Source organism: Notamacropus eugenii, chromosome 1 (assembly GCF_028372415.1).
Source record: "Notamacropus eugenii isolate mMacEug1 chromosome 1, mMacEug1.pri_v2, whole genome shotgun sequence".
In the NCBI taxonomy this organism is placed as follows: Eukaryota; Metazoa; Chordata; class Mammalia; order Diprotodontia; family Macropodidae; genus Notamacropus; species Notamacropus eugenii.
Genome location: NC_092872.1, coordinates 387292896 through 387312585, shown reverse-complemented (window position 1 = coordinate 387312585; position 19690 = coordinate 387292896). Strand labels below are relative to the sequence as shown.

The window sequence follows — 19690 nt, the reverse complement described above, 5'->3', positions numbered from 1 at the left end:
CAGTCACACTCAGCCTGCTGGCACTGAACTATATTTTATCAATTTTGACTCACTTATTTCTGTCTCCTATATGAATTAGGGTTATTAAATTCCTGTCAGCCTCAGTTATACCACTGGTTGTCCTTTCTTTGTTAGGTTCTTTATTTTTATTTTTTAAGTAGTGAGTTTTTTTTAATTAATGTCTTTCCCACTGTACCCCTTTTATCACTGAGCAAATTAAAAATATATAAACATAATCCCCCACTACATATCTATGCAATGTAGCAAAGCAGTCCCACATTAGCCATGCCCCAAAATGTGTCTCTTCCTGTGTCTTAAGTTCATCACCTCTACGTCAAGAGGTATGTGCCATATTTCAACTTCATTCTTTGGGACCCATTGTTTATCATGGCTCTAATCACTGTCAGTCAGAGTTCTAAAGTTTTCAAAGTTCCTTTTCTCTATAATATTATCTTTGCACCAATTGTTCTCATTTTGCCCTTTTCACTTTGTATCACTTCACAAAGGTCTTCCCAGTTTTCTTTGAAAATTGTCAATTTTTTTATTTCTTATGGCACAATAATATTCTATTATATCCATGTACCATATTTTGTTTAGCCATTCCCTAGGTAAGGCACCCTCTTAATTTCCAAGTTATGGCTACCATGAAAAGATCTTCTATAAACATTTTTGTGCATCAAGATCTTTCTCTTTTATTTCTTTGGTGAATAAGCCTAGTAGTGGTAGGATTCGGTTGAAGGATGTACACAATTTGGGAACTTTCTGGGCATAGTTCCAAATTGCTTTCCAAAATGACTGGACCAATTCATTGTTCCACCAACAGTGCACTACCTGTTTTCCCACAGTCTCTCCAACATCTGTCATTCTCCTCTTTTGTCTGAATATTTTCAAAACATCCCAGAGATTCACTCCATTTAGCAAAACTGAAAAGAAATTATGTGGAACTAGAAGGACAAGTTTCTTTTCAGCCCCCTCATGTCCCTCATTGCATAAAAATCAACTTAGAGCAAGACCAAAGGTCCAAGTGAAGCTGGCAGCCTTTATCCTACCTTCATAATGCAGTCTTGCAACAAATAAATCATTGCTCTCCCTACATAATGAAGAAGAAAGTGTCCAGGACCAGGAGATTCTGCGAGGGCCAGCAGCTGATAAAGGTCTGCATCAGAAGTAGAGTACAGCTGAGCTTTATGTGTACCAGAGTCTGTGCGATGGAGGAGGGAGGTAGGTGTGATCTCAGGTTAGGAGATTTAGGCAGGAGTAATCATCATGTCTGATGTCAATGCCTAATCACAGTGACTGCAGTCATAATGTCCTTCGGCAGAATCGGTGGCTAGTGGAGTGAGTCAGACCCAGGTAAGCCCCTAGGGCTCACAGAAAGCTAGGGATAAATCATCTGGGCATTCTAGAAAATTTCCCTAGCCATTTATTTAATAAGCACCTACTATGTTCCAAACACCATGCAAGAAGTTGTAGATAAAAAGGTAGAGAATAAAATACTTCCTACTTTCAATGAGCTTACAGTTGAATGAAGAAGACAGGTACATGTGAAATATATAAAAAATATACATCAAGTAAATAAATTCAAATATATAATGTAGCTAAGTATAAGGTAGTTTTGAGGGGAAGGCATTAATAATTGGGAGGAAAACAAGAAAGGGTTCATTCAGTTGGGATTGAGCTATATTTTAAAGGAAGAGAAACTGAGGCAGAGAGGTAAGGAAGGGAGGAATTCCAAAAATGTGGGATGGCTAGGGCAAAAGCATCTGAGTGAGAGAAAAGAAAATGTCAGTTTGGCTGAATAACAAAATGTAGGAAAATTGATGTCCAATTAAGGTTGTAGCCAGTTTATACCTGGTATTAAAAGCTAAACAGCAGAGCTTATGTCTTATCCTAGAAACAACATGAAGGGACTGGGGTTCACTGACCAGAGGAGTCACACACTCAGATCTTCATTTAAGGAAAATCACTTTGGAAGCAGTGTGGACAACAGACTGGAGTGCGGGAACACGAAATAGGGAAACCAATGAGGAGATGTCTGCCACAATCTCCAGGTGGGAGATGATAAGGGCCTAAGAAGAGAATTGTGGGAGTTTGGCTCATCTATCCCAGTACCATGACCCATGGGGAAACAACTTGATGAGTAATAACACATTGTGTCAATGTCTGTCTATCCCTTCCAGCATGTGCCATTCCAGGTGCCAGTCCTCACTTTCCAAACTTTCTCTACTATGCTCCTGCCTGGGGGCCTTCTCTTAAAGCTCCCTCCTTTTCAGCTTCCCTTTATATCTTGTTGTCCCCCATTAAAACAGAAGCTCCTTTAGGGCACAGACTGCCTATCCTTCTGCACAGGGCCTGACATACAGGAAGTATTTAAAACTTACTGACTTAACTTGGGTACTGTCCTTGGTAAGTCACACAGTGATTGGGAGTCAGTTTCCCAATATGGGTGAACCTGTAATAGTAAATAATAAATATTTATTAACTTGACTTATAATAACAAACACTTATTGATTGACTTGGGTACTGTCCTTGGTAAGTCACACAGTGGTTGGGAGCCAGTTTCCCAATATGGGTGAACTTGTAATAATAAATACTTCTTAACTTGACTTACAATAATAAATACTTATTGACCTGACTGGGGTACTGTCCTTGGTATTGCCCAGTTGTTGGGAACCAGTTTCCCAATATAGGTGAACTTGTAATAATAAATCCATGCTAAGACAGCCTAAACTGTACTTTGGATAAAGGAAATTGTATGAGACTCTGCCCTACAAGCCCTGTGCATATCTGAATTTCCCAGATGTAACAGTGAAGGTTAGAGATGTGTCATGCCTTGACAAGGTCACTCAAGTTGATAAATGACAGAGACAAGATTTGAATCTAAGTCTTCAGGCTCTTTTCCCTGTAGTGCTTTTCCCATAGTGCTTCCTGGAAATAAATTGCCTGTTTTCTAAACAATTAATGCAAAACAGTAAAAAAAAAAAAATTCCAAATGTAATATTTTTTAACTTACAAAGAAAACATTTTAGCATGGAAGGAATGCATTTAAAAAGAAACTATGGATAATACCATATAGGAATTTAAATACAATGTTGGTAGACATCTCATTAGGTAGTTTTATATCTAGTGGCATCTGGAAAAAATCATCCCTCTAAATAGAAAAACATGTCATATACATTATGAGGAGTGTTGGGGAAACTACATATAATTATTTTGGTTCTCCAATCACCACATAGATTCCAGCTTGCTAAAAGAATTCTTCTAAGTCTTTCCTCTCAGAAAAGAATCGTTGATGTGAACAGGGTCTCAAAATTTAGGACAATGTACTTGAGACAAACTTACAAATTATTTCCTTGGTTGTGTGCTCTTACAACCAACATATTTTGTTTTGTTTTGTTTTGCTTCTTGAGAAGCAGTGGGGTTAAATTTGCCCAGGGTCCCATAGCTAGTAAATATCTGAGATCAGATTTGAACTCAAGTCCTCCTAATTCCAGAGCCAGTGCTCTTCCTTAACCACGGTATTCCAAAGCACAAGTTAGTCAGTGGGCTGGAAAAGGATTAGCCATCATGTTCTGAGCACCATGGGACAACTGTAGAAAGTGGAATCTAAATCACTGAGATACAGCTTGTACCTCTGTGATATGACTAGCTAATCAGTTCTTTATGACATATCTCATGGTTGATTTATTGACAATCAACCAGTACGGGGAGTGACAGTTTAGTGGATAAAATGGCCAAACTATTTTTATTAGACCAGTGGCTAAGTGGATAGAGTGCTGGATGTGGAGTCAGAAAGACGTGAGTTCAAATTCTAACTCAGACCCTTAGTAACTGTGAAACCCTGGACAGGTCACTTGACCTTTCTAAGTTAAGGATTTGCAAACTCCTGCTGTAGGATTAAATGTGGTAGTTCCCCATTTTTGCAAAGCTGTACCAGTTAAGAATGATTTCTAAATTTTAAAATAAAGTGTTATTTTAAAATCTAGCCACAAAAACAGGCAGTTGGCTGAATTTGGCCCTTGGTCAGTAGTTTGTTGACCCCTGTCACAGTTTCCTCATCTGTAAAATGGGGATGGTGATAGCACCTACCTCACAATATTCTTGTGAAGGGCAAGTGAGATATTTTATGCAAAGCATTTTGCAAATTTTAAAGTGCTAGCTATCATCATCATTATCAATTTGTTGTGCTGTGGTTTAGGTATTACAGTAGACTGACAAGAAACAGAGGGGGGGAAAAGAGAGAGAGGGAAAAAGTGATCAGGGAGTCCAAATTACATGTTAGCCCCTTTTATAAAATAGAATATATATTTATCTTCCAGTTATCTATGTCACTGCCTCCACTCCCTATTTTGATGCCATAGAGAGGTTTGAAATATCTGGGTCTATGTCCCAAAAAGGCAGAAAGTATTTCCACTTACCCTTCCTACCACATGACAGATAAGATCCCAAAATAGGTTGAGGGATATGGTCTGTCAGATTACTGCTGACTTCTCCTTATCTCCTAGCCTAAAAAAAATGCAATCATATTTACAATAATATTATTTTCCTAGCTTGGTGTAGTGGACTCGTGATTTCACTGGTGTGAGTCCTTTCTTTAGCAATGCAAATCACACCTCAATCATACCTCTACCTTCTATGTGGCTCCTCATCATGGTTTCTTGTAACATCTCTACAGGAGAACCACACAACCCATTGGATCTTGAAGATCTCTTGACATTATATGGATATCATTGGTGCATATTAGCTTCTATCAGTTATTCTTTGCTCTTTCTATATAGCAACTCATCCTCCTGTCGGATCATACATCTCACCAGTGACATCCTTGCCACTGTTCTTATAAAATTATTTCTTGATGGTATATTGCAGCCTAACCATACTCTCCATGGGCCTATTGTCTTTTGAGTAACCCTCAAATTTGATTCTTTTGGAGATTGTGGCATTCCCTGACTTTCATTCATTCCCTGACATACATTCATTCATCCCAGTATTACTGGAAAAAAATCATCATTCTAAAAAAAAAAAAGGCCTTTTTTTTTCAATGAGAAATTTAGGGTCATTGAAAGTGCTGAGCAGTTTCCCAAAGACAAGTCAACCATGTCTCCTCCTCTTGTTCAGGTCAGGTCAATTTCACTATCTCTCTGCTATGTTTGTCCAAGATACATATGCTGATGGACCAGCTCTGTGTGTTGTCCTTCCAGCTGCACAGCAGAGTGTGAACAAGTCATTCTTCATTCATCTGGTTTTTTTTTTCTCATATATGAGACTAGACCAAATGTTTTTGAATGATTATGGACCTCATTTATCATGCTCTGTAATATATGATGACTTGATACATTCAGCACAATATTACCTGCAAACTGGAACATCTGGAGGACTTTGCAGTCTATTAAGGAATCTTCCATATTTTACTGAAAGTCTTTTAACTGCAGAGAAAGAGAGAGAGAGAGAATGAATCAGCTATTATTATTGTTGGAGTTACTGCAATGGCTTAAGCATAATAGATACATAAAAAAACTAAGGCTGTGGAAAACAGCAAAACTAGCCAGCCCACACAAGAAAAAATCCTGTGTGTGTGTGTGTGTTTGTGTGTGTGTGTGATAAAGTGAGCATTGGTCTGAGTCAAGTGACCTAAACTTGATTTTGACACCAACTGGGTGATCTTAGGCAAGGGGTTTGCCCTAACCCTTCCTTTTCCTCAACTTTAAAATGAAGAGATTACACTAAGTGACTCTAATGTAAGTTCTAACATTCTGTGATTTTACATTGCTTGCCCCACCATAGCTAGCACCATGTTCCACAATATATATTAACCAGTTACAAGCATTAGTAAGATCTAAAAATTATAGACTCTCAAACTGCAAGGGACCTTGGAGGGCATCTTGTTCAACATAAAGCTGATCGGGAATGCCTCTATACATGATCATCTATGCTGGAAAACTTCTGGATATAGGGATTCTCCTCCCTATATCCCTATATCCTATTCCTACATCTCCTCCCAAAGAAGTCCACTGTTACTTGTAGATAGTCTAATATGAAATTTTCATTGCATGAAGCCAAAATCTTCCTCTCTAAACTCTAAACTTTTACCTATAACTCCTACCCAGGAAAATAAGTCAAAGAAATCTTATCCCTCTCCCACATGGCAGCCCTTCAGATATTGGAAGACAAAAATTACACCCCAAAAAAGCCTTCTCTCCCCCAGTGAGGCAAATCCTTTCAATTGATGTTAAATACCAAGTTTTCTATGTCCTTACTCTCCTCTGGACTACCCAACTTGTCAATGTCCTTCATAAAATATGTACTCAATAAGTGAATACAATATTCTGGGTGTGTAATAGACATTGGATATCAGTACTATTGCCTCACTCATTCTGGACATTATTTCTGTGTATTAGTGAAGCCTAAGCTTTATTTGGGGACTGTTAGGTGGTACAGTGGAAAGAGCACTGGCCTTGGAATCAGGAAGGCTCATCTTCATGAGTTCAAATCCAGACTCAGACACTTACTAGCTTTGTGACCCTGTGTAAGTCACTTAGCCCTGTTTGCTTAAGTTCCTCATCTGTAAAATGAGTTAAAGAAAAAATGGCAAACCATTCCAATAATTTTGCCAAGAAAACCCCCAAAAAGGTCACAAAGAGTTGGACACAAATGATTCAACAATAGTAACAAAGCTCTGTCCTTCGCAGCACCCTGAATTGTCAAGGTTATCAGATACATAGAAATTGTAACAATGGTTTCCATTTGCCTACAAGTCAACAGTCTAAATTGGGTTAAATAAAGCCCAAAGAAAGAATTAGTAAGATGGTTCAATATAATAAAGACTTGTTGGGGGTGTAAGCTCAGTTCCATGTGGACAGTCTCGGGCAGGTAAAGGTGAGGACTTCTAAACCTTAGAGTTCTCATGAGGCCCCCCAGGGAACAGCAGGGAATTGAGGTGTGAGACCAGGCTATCTCGTGCATTTCCGCCTCTTTCCGTGGGAAACGTGCTGGGAGAGAGCATCCCCGCCCTTGAGATTGGCTCGGGGTCTGAGCACACCTATTGTTGTCTAACAGGCACGATATTCAGGTGCAAACTATGCGGCGGGAGAGCTTAAGTAGGGTCAGGAAAGCCTGAAGGCGTTCTTAGCTCTGAGGGGCCCTTAGAGGATAGAAGGCCCCTCTTCCCTCTCTCTTCTCTTCTCTCTTCCCTCTCCCCTCTCTCCCTCTTCCACTTCCACTTCCATTCTCTTACTGTAAGATATTTGCCTCCTTGGGAGATTCCTCTCTCCTCAGGAAGAGTTCCCCCTGCACATGTAACCAAGACCCTGAATAAAGCCTAACCCTTGTTCGACTCTGGAAAGTCTCTTCTCTCATACGTTTATCCGGTTTGGCCAGCCGAAGACCTGCGATAGGTAAGGTAAGACTTGGGTAGCCCTTAGGCCTCTAGGCCTGACAAAGACCAAACAACACCATGTAGCACCAAAAAGAATAGATCTGTAAGTTTAAATAATGGGCCTTTTCAGTGCCAATCCTACATTTAGGTAAAGTAAAATTTAATCTAGATTAATGGAGAAGGAATGGTCAAAGATGCCACATAGTCCAGTGGTTCCTCAACTATTTTTGTTGTTTGAACAAACAAAAATGTGTTTTGGTATAGTTTAATGTGTTACTTATTCTTTTAGATTCATTCATTAAATGTATATTTAGGGAAAATTACTTTTGCCCCAAATTTAATATAAATTAAAATTTATATTTTGTAATTATATAAAATTTTGTTTCTTCCACAATTACAAAAATTGTAAATGTAAAATTATAAAACTTCAATTATAAATAATTACAAATATTTTATGTAGGGCATCCAATAAGAATTAAAAGAACTTCAGCAAGACCTCATGCTTATCATTATCTAAAGTTCTTCATATTAAGTTTCTGTATCTTAAAAATTTTGTTGAACAAAAATAACATTTTAAATAAATTATATGTCTAACATATTAACAATCACATACAAACTTAAACATTAAACATTTTATTTGAACAAAGGTTTACAATATTTGGTCCAATACTAGACAAAACATGGTCTTAAAATTGATTCTGCATTGAGTTTATTTTTATATTTCAATTTAAAACAAAAATAAAATGAAAATTTATACTCATAGAAATGAGTGATGGAAAATTATAAGGGGATTTTACAAGCACTTTCACTTGCACATGAAGATTCATTTTTTAAAATTTCTAACCACATAATCAATTGACAAAAATGAATAGCTAATTTATTATATGAAATATTTACTTTTCTACTTCCTAAAGACTGCCTAAATGAAAAATGTACTTAAATTCAATGGCATATTTTGCTCAATTTTTAACAACATTTATATATAAACTAACCTTTGTAAGGAAACAGTCTCATCGGCATTCTGACTACATTCTCACAGAAATTCTAGAGAATGACTAAGAAGTGTTACTAAATAGTTGATTTCGAAAATCCTATAGATAGAAGGATAGTAACATAAGTGGAGGATAAGTTTAAATCAGAAAACAACCTTAATACACAATGAGAGGCAATGTAAAGTTCATTTCTGTGGAACATTTGGGATGGCTTATGATGGTTTCCAGATGGTTTGTAATGCACATGCTTGGTGATCATGATTTTTCAATCAGTCTGACATTTGCGCTGTAAAAATGCAAACTTTCATAACATCATGATCATGTTATTACATAGACGAAATATAATTACAGGATAACGGGAATGAAGGAGCTAGTTTTGTGTAGTATGCAGAAGACAGAAGAAGGTATGTACATGAGTCTAACCATCTGTTGGGAAGCAATTTGAATTCAAATCTGTAATTCTTGTGGTGGTTTGGAAACAATTTGATGACACATTGAGAAACTTCAAGAATATTTTATACTTAAAAGTTGTCAAGAATTTATTTTAACCACTACATGAACACCAAAACCATTTCATGTAAGATTATGACTATTTTGAATTGTTATAGAAATATATCTATACCGTTTTAGAATTGAACTTGCTTGGTACAGAGGAAAAAAATAATTGTAACTTAATTGTGCAATTATTTACTGTTTAAGATTCCATTCATTTTTTTCAATGTAAAACCACTGGACCATCATCACAAGTCTCTCTCTCTCTCTCTCTCTCTTTCTTTCTCTCTCTCTCTCTGACTCCCTCTCTTTCACACACACACACACACACACACACACACACACACACACACACACACACACACTACATACACACAGCAAGGGATTTGGAAACCACCAAGTGGGAAGTGCTGAGGTAGTCAAACCTATCCACTTACTTTACAAATAACATAACTATGGGTGCACTAGGGGAAAAGAATGAGCATTCATTAAGTGTCAGGTGCCAGGAACTATGCTAAATGCCTTACAAATATTATATCATTTGGTCCTCACCACAACTCTGTGAGGTAGATGCTGATATCCCCATTTTACAGTTGAGGAAGCTGAGGCAGGAAGAGGTTAAGTCACTTGTCCAAGTTCATATAGCCATTGTGTCAGAGGCCCAATTTGAACTCAGATCTTCCTGACTCCACATTAATGTTCTCTCTACTGTGTCACCAGTAACCAGCCCCTCACTTGATTTAAGACATTTAAAGGTACTTCTAACCCAATATAATTTTAATACAAGCCTCTCTTGATGCCTGAAATTCTTGCCATTAAAGCTACTTACTTTGGCATTGAAAGGCTTCACTAAAATGCAAATATTTTATCTGTCACACATTTGTCACACATTATTCAGTTAGTCCCTTTCAGGCTATTGATGTCCCTTCCAACTTAGTTTTATGATTTTTTGATCATTTAAGCAGAGACTAATTTACTTTCTTAGGTAGAAATGGGAAATAGAAGGAAGGTCCTTAAATCATACCACATAGATAGCTTCTTGCTCCTCTTATTTGTTTTTTCTGGGTCTAAGATAACCTTAAACTTTAAGGCCTAAATGATCCTAAGTTTTCTTTTCAGCTCTAAAATTCTGGTTCTATGACTCTTAAATTATAATAGGAAGAACCAAGAGGAACAATCCTAAAACATGGGAATGGCTCAAGAGAGGAGGCTTATATGGAGAACTACACTGGGAGGTCTGAGGATGAGCAGCCCAAATACAAGAGATCCCTGGGGATGGGGTGGAGTCACTATAAGAGAGAAGGGTTCCAAAGACAAACTTAGCTTACTGTACGGATTCCCTGGGGCCAGCTCTGGCCTCTCTTTGTCAAATGTCGAACAGACATCTCTCTAGCAAAGATAGATCCCTTACTTGTGTGTCCAGTATGAGATTTCTGCTGCCCCATGTGGGGAGAGAGTCCCTAGGTGGCCCCAAAGCCCTTACACCAGAAAAGGAAAAGCAAACAAAGAGAACCTAGAAGACAGTAAAGAAAAGGGTGTGGGTTATTAGGCAGCCCCTCACTCTCCCAGGGAAGCTTTGCCAAAGCACAGAATTTCACATTGCATATTCCAAGGCAGTTTCTGTGCAAAGCTCTGCAGCATATGCGAGACGTGACCCAATGTCCCACTGTTCCACATGGTGCTGCAGTTGCTATAGTAAGGCTTAGCTTTATTGAGCAGCCTCGCATACAGTCATGTAAAACTTAAGCTTGCAGCTGAGCACACCAAGGGGCAATGGGTAGGCAGTCTTGTCTTTGAACCCTCTCCTTGTGCACTGAAGTTTTCTCTGTGTGTTTTTATCTTTGCCATCAGAAATATGCACAGGCTACCAGTGAGAACACAATGCATCTTTTCAGAGACTTTTTATTTTTCTTCTAATTTGGGACTGCCTCTTGCAACTTGGGAGAAACACCAAGGGAAAGTTATTTGATGATTCTCCATTAGCCAATACATTCTCCCCACCCACACTCCAGGGACTTTCTGCTATCCTTTTATTCTCGTGCTTTCTGAACTTTCTCAATCACTCTACCTTCTTGTTTCTTATTTTTAATGTGCATTAAGAATACAGACATGGAATTAAGGAACTGTAAGGGGTCTTAAAGATATTCTCATGCAAGTATTTTTAAATTGGTATCCATAGATGCCTACCACCACCACCACGACCACCACTGATCCATCAAGAGATTTTAGGGGGTTCATGAATTTGAATAGGAAAAAAAAAGTATTCCTTAATTTTTACTAACATCTAACTCAAATTAAGTATTTCTTTTAATTATTTAAAATCATTATTCTGAGACGGGATCAATAAGTTTCATCAGGCTGCCAAAGGGATCCATCAAACACACACACACACACACACACACACACACACACACACACACACACACACACATGCACGCGCATACACACACACCATTAAGAACTCCTGATAATGCAACTCGCTTATTTTATAGATGAGAAAACTGAGTCCCAGAAGGAAAAAATGGCTAAACTAAGGTCATCTAGCTATTTAGCAGAACTGAAAATAGAATCCATGGACCCTGACTTTCCAGTGCTCTTTTTGAAACAACTACAACAGTAAATATTTATGAAAATCCTACTAAGCATGGTGCTCTGGGTTCAGTATGGGAACCTGGGAAAGATGAAATGTTAATACAGAGCATGGTACCTGCATCCATGGAGAATATAGTTCATAAAAGGGACATGACATTAAAACAAATAGCTATAATACAAAATATTATACTATAACTACATCAGCAATGATAGTAATATAAAGTGCTATATGAGATTTAAAGAAGGTCCTCATCAACTTTAATAATCAGGGAAAACTTCATGGAGAAGGTAACATTTGAGCTGCAATTTAAGGGGACAGGGTGAGCACCCTGGACAGAGGAAAAAAAAAGTTGGCTATAAGCTGTATCAGGCTGAACTATGTAAGATTATTTATGGTGTACTATGGGAGGTAATGAGGAGGAAGAGGAAGAAGGAGAGTTGCTACAGACTGGATATAATTATGGATTTTTGTGGTAATTATGAGTACTTCAGAAGACAAGTCAGATTCAAATGACCTCCCAGGTTTGGAAAGAGTGTTGCCTTATCGTCAGGACTCTGTGAGATTTCTCCAAATCACATCGTTATCCTTCTGTCCCAGGACAATGACTCCTTAGGAAGGTGAGCATTTGTGTTTCTCTTCCCCCAAGAAAATTGTGTTCGTGTTTCCTCTCCTCCATGGGAATTGATTGTGTATTGTGGTGATACTTAACACCCCTCATCTGCTGCACTCCTCATTTGCTGAATGTTAGTCTTCTTTCAGTAGGTGACTTCAAGATGATAAGATGTCCCTGAGACAGCCCAGGACTGAATCTCTGAGGCTTATCCCCATCAGTGTTGACAGTAGTTTGAGAACCCTAAATGAAAACAATCAATGTTCTACAGGCTTGGGGAACAGGTGCTAAAGTATTTGGGACATGCTGCTTGGGAAATGTCACAATGGCAACAGGGCTGCCCTCTACTATCCACCCCCCAAGATTACAGGTAGCACAGCCCTGCCAGCCTGAGATTGCTATCATGTCACACTGGTCATATTCAAAAAACAAGGGGAAGCAGACATTGGCCTTTCTAAATCAATATGAATTAATTTCAGACTCAACCTGACATTTCCCTAACAGAACTGGCATAGGTATTCTTTATGGTAGTAAAATTGGGGTAAACCATTCTCAGTTGGGCAGCTACTATGATAGAAGAGGGAAACTCTTGTTGTACAATTACAAGCACGTTTAATGGTAAGTTTTCAGTGGTATTCTCATGGGAAACATGGTGGAGTAATTATAATGTTAGGATTATGAAGGGTCTTGGCTAGTAGTTATTTATAGAATCTTAACTGTTGTTTGTGACATGAGGCTACTCATAGACAGTGATGATGGTGAAGATATCTTGAAAGAAGTTAGAGTTAAAAGTGAAAGGTCCAATTAATGAGTCCTTTGGCTCCTATAGAATTGATGAAAATAAGAAAACTTACTACTAAGCCCAGTTGGACATAGCAGAACATAGCACATAAACCCATAAAACTAGGAGCTAGAAGGAACTTGAGAGACCATCTAGTGCAAGTTCATCATTTTATAGATGAAGAGACTGAGGTTCACATTCTTGGACCTTGGATCCTTCCTGTAGGAGCAGTTTTCAAGGCTACATCCATACATGAGTTGCTTCCTAGAGTGAAGACTGGGGGCACTAAACTGGAAGCATTGCCTTTCTCAAGGTTCTTGGGTTCAGGGATCTGGGCTTTCTCTATTAGTGTCTGAGGGGAGATGGTGGTCAAAGTAGTGGTTTGACCTGCCTGGAACATGTGGCCTGCCTCCTGTTTCCCCAACAGATGCCCTAATGCTTTATTTAGGCTGGTTTGTCTGCCCTGTGAGTGGCACTTGGTTTGTCATTGGTGGGGATAACAGGCTCCTGTCAATAAAAATTGCTTCCCAGGATGAGACCTAAGAGGGCTGGGCTGGAAGCAAGTCCAATTGTCCAGGAGAGGAGGTTTGGGAAAGTGGCATCACTCCTACTTGTGCTTATCTGTTCGAGGTGATCTTTTGCCAGGAGTGAGTCAACCAGCTGGCTCTGCATTCTGAGTATCTTTGCCCCATCAATCTCCTACTAGAGACATCCACTCTATATGAAAAAAAATATCTTTATTAAATGAATGAGAAACACAAGTCTTATGGAAATAAATACTGGTGAATTTCAAAATGGATTTATTTGTTCTTCATATTGACCAGCAGCAACATTTTGGGTTATGTTCCTCAAAAGAGAATCTAATTGAACTCATACTATCTACCAAGGTCTGAATTTTATTCATCATCTATAACCATTACTCTTTTCTATTGATTCCAGACATTTTGGAGAGGATTCAGGGAGCAAATATCTACCTAGGCTGGTTTATAACCTTCTTAGATCTAGGGCAGGGGAATAAGTGGAAGGTAGTTTGCTGGGGTGGGTAATTGTAATTGGTTGATTTTTAATTAATTTCTATTTTTAATTAGTTGCTAAATTATCACTTAAAACGGTTCCTTTTTGGTTCAGCTTGGTTTCGTTTTACTATTGTTGATTTAGAAGTAGGCTATCAACAATGATGATGGTTGGGTTTAGATGACATTTAAAAAAACACAACCAAGACAAGTATGAGTCTGAAAGAGCAGTGACAGGAATAGCCTCTGTTCCACAGGACAGGATAGTTGTCCTTAAAGCAGGCCTGATTTAGGATTTGATTAGCCTGGAGAACCAGGATCATAAAACCCTCAGACTAGGTGGAGTTCCTGGGCTTTGAGAGAATTCCCAATGCCCTACTACAAATCTTTATGAGCCAGCACTGCTGCCTTGGTGAGTATGGAGGAAGAGAAGAGAGAGGTGTCTATTTTTAATCAATTATATCATTGCCATATTGTGAATAAATATATTTTCTTTAATTTTATTGCCCACAAGAATTTCACTTTATTCCAAGTTAGGGCCTGAATTATTAGACTAGCCTGAGCTATGGCTGGCCCAGAACATTAAGGGACAGATAGTAGGATTGTAATGGAATGAATCTGGGGTTCCTGTGATTGAAGTGGGTAAAAGGTAATTATGGAAAAAAGGGAGTTTTGGGTGTTGATGTGGTTGCATATGTGACTGTCGGCCTGTGCATGCAGTTCTTTTTGGTATATATAGGCCATCCTTCTCAATAAGACAAGAAAAGCCCCACTGAATGTATAGAATTAGCCCAATGGGTGCTTTAAGGATCTTGACAGAAAGAATAAAAATTATTGTGAAAACTGATATTCCCTGGCTCTAATAAATTATTTTAAGAAAAGCTGGATCCCCAGCATAAAGAAAATTTGTCTATGCAAATTCAACAATTGTAACAACTATTATATGTGTTTCAGATTTTTAAGACACATACCTTGAAGACAGAGGGACAGCTTTTGAACCTGGTAAAGCACAGATGAAAAGGGCAACACTGATAGAGGGAAGCAGGGATAGGAAGGACCACTTCTGACTCTGAGGTGGAGAACATATTGAATCCTGCTGAGATCAGTGCTATAGGGAAAAAGAATGGGAGTGGGAGTGAAGATGAGACCTTGGAACTGCTCATAAGAGAGTCTTGGAATTATCACAGTACTACTCCCTTAGGGTGATGTCCTCTAGGTGCATCAGAGAGGAAGCAAGCTTTCATCACCAAAGAACTGAGAGTCCACATAAGAAATTTAAACAACAATGCAGAGCTTTGGTTCAAGGCTACATGTTACATATTTAGAGGGAATCATGTGGGCTTCCCGAGTTCCTGGATATTTCCCCTAGGATAGTTAGCCTAATTGTAGCTTTATAATATTTAATTAATGACTCAGCATTAGTGGACCTTCTCTATTAACACATTATAGTATACTTAGATTGCATTTTGGTTTTTTAGGTAAACTAAAATACTATTTTTAAGTTCATGAAGTATTTATCCAACTTTTCTGCCACGGCTTATGTAATAAAATTGAAGAGTGCTGTTTTCACTAGATCCCAGTAATCTCTCTAAGATTTATGTTGAGGTTAGCTACAAATGGACATAGGATGCATATAAACCATGAAAGTTTGAGTTCTGACAAAAGCTAGGGTATTACAGCATTTCTTAGGGTTGGTGGCCTTTTACTAGAAGGGCTTCTGTTGATGGCACCCTTTACTCATTTTCTGACAAAGGGAATACCATAGAAGTAACTACTATTAATATAACAAGACCTCCAACTATGTTCATTTGTATGAATTTCACACTAATGGAACCCAGAAAAGTTGTCACAAGACCAACAAAATAGAGGACTAGAAATTTTCTGTAGTCCCCACTAATTCTTTAAAAAAAATCCCCTAGAGAAGCTAGGTGGCACAGTGGATAAAGCACCAACCCTGGAATCAAGAGGACTTGAACTAAATAAGACCTCAGATACCTACTAGCTGTGTGACCCTGGGCAAGTCAATTACTTCCAATTGCCTCCACAAAAATGAATAAATAAATAAGCAAAAAAAAACCCAAATAAATAAACAAACTTTTTAAATCCCCCAAAGAAAAATTATACACCAGAGTTAGAACCTTTCAATTTACAGGACAAGAAAGCAAGATATCCAACAAGGTAACAATAGCTCTATCAACCCACAGTGGAGCTTGTTAATCCTTAAGACACCCATTCAACATCTTCCTCCCCACCAACGTTGAAGAATTCTCTGTTGCTGCAAAGATTTTGCTGGCATGATCCACCCCTACATTTTCCTCATTGTCCTGCTGTAACAAAGAAAGAATTTTAACTTTGTCCTGTCATAGGAGAGGGGGGCAGAGAAAGAGAGGTTTAGAGAGTACCATACTTTCCTCCGACTAGGCCAACCCTTAGGTTAAAAACTTGGCTGGAACGCTCCCTCCACCATCTTCCAGCTAAGTTCCAGACATTGGTTGAGTCTGGTTAGAAAATTAAAGCATAGAGGAAACTATTGAAGGGGACTAGTGTAGGTGACTGTGCCAGGCCTAAATGAAAGGGGATTATAATTCATCACGGACCAGTCAAATATTTCAAGAAGCTATCTTGGGGTAGGAACTGAGGTGGAAAATAATTATGGGAAGAGACTGAAATGGTGTTGTGATCCAGCCTACAGGAAATGACTTTCATCAGAAAGTTGTAAGACATGACAAGCAGGAGGCTTTTAGAAAAACCTAGAAAGATTTACATGAACTGATGCAACGTGAAATGAGCAGAACATTGTATACAGTAATAGCAATATTGTATGATGATCAGCTGTGAATGACAGCTATTCTCAGCAATACAATGATCCAAGATAATTCTGAAAGACATGATAAAAAATGCTATCCATCTTCAAAGAAAGAAGTAATGAAGTCTGAATCAGATTGAAGCATAATTTTTCTTTACTTTCTTTTTCTTGGAGGGGAGGGTTTGTCTGTTTTCTTTCACAACATAACTAACATGGAAATATGTTTTGTACGACTGCACATATATAACCTATGTCAAACAACTTGCCTTCTCAATGAAGGCTGAGGTAAAGGAGGGAGTAAAAGAATCTGGAACTCAATTTTTTAAAAAACATATGTTAAAAACTATTTTATATGTAATTGGTGAAAAAAATATTAAAATTTAGAATGTAAAAAAATACTTCTATCAAAGGTGTAAGGAATCCGAAAGTGAGTGACAATATAATATGAGGAAAAGAGGGCTAAAACCACCAAAGACTTAAAGAGGAAGAGAATTCAATCAAAAACCTAGAGTGCAAGGTGATACATCAATAGAAAAGAAAGTAAAATTAAAAGGAAAGGTAAGTTCTAAAACATCCCCCCAAAAAGGAGTGTTTTGTCTCCACCAACAACATCTTAACTAAAGAGATGGAGTTCCTGGGGGCAATTAACACCCACAAGGGTGGGAGGACATGATTGCAAAGAAAAGGTGGCTTAGCAATTGGGGAAGCCCATGATCATAGGGAGGAGTGGGGTTAGAATTGGACTACACATTTCTGCCATGCAGCAATGCTTCTGCTTTCGTTACATCCTTCACTGACTGGTAATTCTAAGGGTGAGTTGCAACAGAAAAAATGGTCAAGGGAGCAAGATCAGCAAAGGGAATGATAATAAAAACCTTAGAAGAGGAACCTCAAACTTGGTACCTGAGAAGTTCTAATTCCACAAGGAATAGAAAGAGGTTAAAGAATGAATAAATAAGGATATAGATAGATCAGGATTCAAACACTAAAAGCTCAGAATAGACAGGCTGCCACATAGTGCACACATACTGCCCCCCCCCCCATTTCTAGCTCTTTATTTGTTGTTTTCCCCCAATAGATTATAAGCTTCTAGAGGACTGGAACTGTTCTAGTTGATAGCATTTGTATTACATTGCTTAGCCCAGTGCCTGGAGCATAATTAGAACTTAATAAATGCCTTATCTATTTATCATATATCTGTCTCTATCCTATCATTTACCTATCTAACTTCCTTCACCTGGAAGGAACTGTTTCTGCTTATTAAACTACGTAAATGTCTGTTTCTCTGGATTCCCAAACCATCAGATTCAGCCTCAGAGAGACTTTCCCAGTTTGTGCTCATGTGCTCTAACCAATGGTCTGTGAGGGAAGACAGGAAAGTGACTGTTCAAATGAATGGCGCATAATAGTGACAAAACTGTCCCCCAAACACTATTAGTCGAATTCATGTATGAGTGTACCTTTCAGTTTCTTCCCATCTCTATCCACTCTTAAGAATCAAGTACTAAACAAAATCAGTGCAATTAAGATCAGAAAGTAGAAAGTTGAGAAATAATCTTTATAGGAAGTGTCTCTGATGAATGCCTCATTTCTCATGTATGTAGAGAACTGATTCAAATTTATAAGAATACACATCATTCTCCAATTGATAAATGGTCAAAGGATATGAACAGGCAGTTTTCAGATGAAGAAATCAAAGCTATCTATAGGCATATGAAAAAATGCTCTAAATTACTATTAATTAGAGAAATAAAAATTAAAACAACTCTGAGATACCACCTCATGCCCAGTTGATAGACTAATATGGCAAAAAAGGAAAATACTAAAGGTTGAAGGGGATGTAGAAAAATTGGGACTCCAATGCACTGTTGGTGGAGTTATGAATTGATTCAACCAATCTAGAGAGCAATTTGGAACTATGCCCAAAGACAAACCTTTTGTTTTTACATCAGTTTGGTGAAAAACTAAAATATTAAAATTTAGGATGTAAAAAAGAATATTTTCCATCAAAGGGACAAGAAATCAGAACATGGGCATATGCTTTGATCCAATAATACCACTACTAGGTCTATATCACAAAGAGATAGTAAAAATGAGGAAAGGACCTACACGTGCAAAAATATTTACAGCAGCTTTTTCTGTGGTGGCAAAGAATTGGAAATTGAAGGGATGCCCATCAATTGGGGAATGGCTGAACAAGCTGTGATATGTACATGTAATGGAATATTATTGTGCTATAAGAAATGATGAGCAGGCTAATTTCAGAAAAACTTAAAAAGGTTTACATGAACTGATACAAAGTGAAGTAAGCAGAATAAGGAGAACATTGTACATGGTAACAGCAATACTGTACAATGATCAACCGTGAATGACTTTATTCTCACCAATACAAAGATCTTTTACAATTCCAAAGGACTCATGCTGACAAAATAGTATCCACCTCCAGAGAAAGAACTGATGGAGTTTGAATGCAAACTAAAGCATGCTATTTTTTTACTTTCTTCACTTTTTTATGGTTTTTCCCCTTTGGGTCTGTTTCTTATTTCACAACATAACTAATATGGTAAAAATGTTTTGCATGATTGAACTTGCATAGCCTATATCAAATTACTTACCATCTAGGGAGGGGAGAGGCATGGGAAGGAAAAAATTTGGAACTTATATTTTTTTTTAAAAATCAATGGTAAAAATTGTCTTTACATGTAACTGGGGAAAAAATAAAATATTACTTTAAAAAAAAAGAATTAAGTGCTGTTGATTCCACCTTTCCAATTTCTCTTACACCCTTTCTCTACTCTCAGTTCCCACTGTCACTAACCTAGTGGAGGCCTTCATTACCAACAGATTGAATTACTAGAATAGTTTCCGAATTTGGGGGACTTCAGAATTTTATTTTGAGAAGGGACCTGTAATCTTCACCTGTGTATTCTTCATTCTGTGTATTATTAACAAACCCAGAAGGAAGAGATAGAAAAAGAAATTTCACTGAAAATAATTACAGAATGTATATAACATCTGTGCATTCACATAC

General features: G+C 37.9%; 1 long non-coding RNA gene across 2 annotated transcripts in view; it reads right to left on the bottom strand.

The window, feature by feature from the left end:
* Positions 1 to 1544: 1544 nt before the first annotated feature.
* The window catches only part of LOC140518573 (uncharacterized), a 229979-nt gene continuing 211833 nt past the window's right edge, over positions 1545 to 19690 (bottom strand). For both annotated transcript variants that reach the window (XR_011971955.1, XR_011971956.1), the window contains exon 3: positions 1545 to 5423. This is a non-coding gene — a long non-coding RNA (uncharacterized lncRNA). The remainder of the gene's footprint in view (positions 5424 to 19690) is intronic.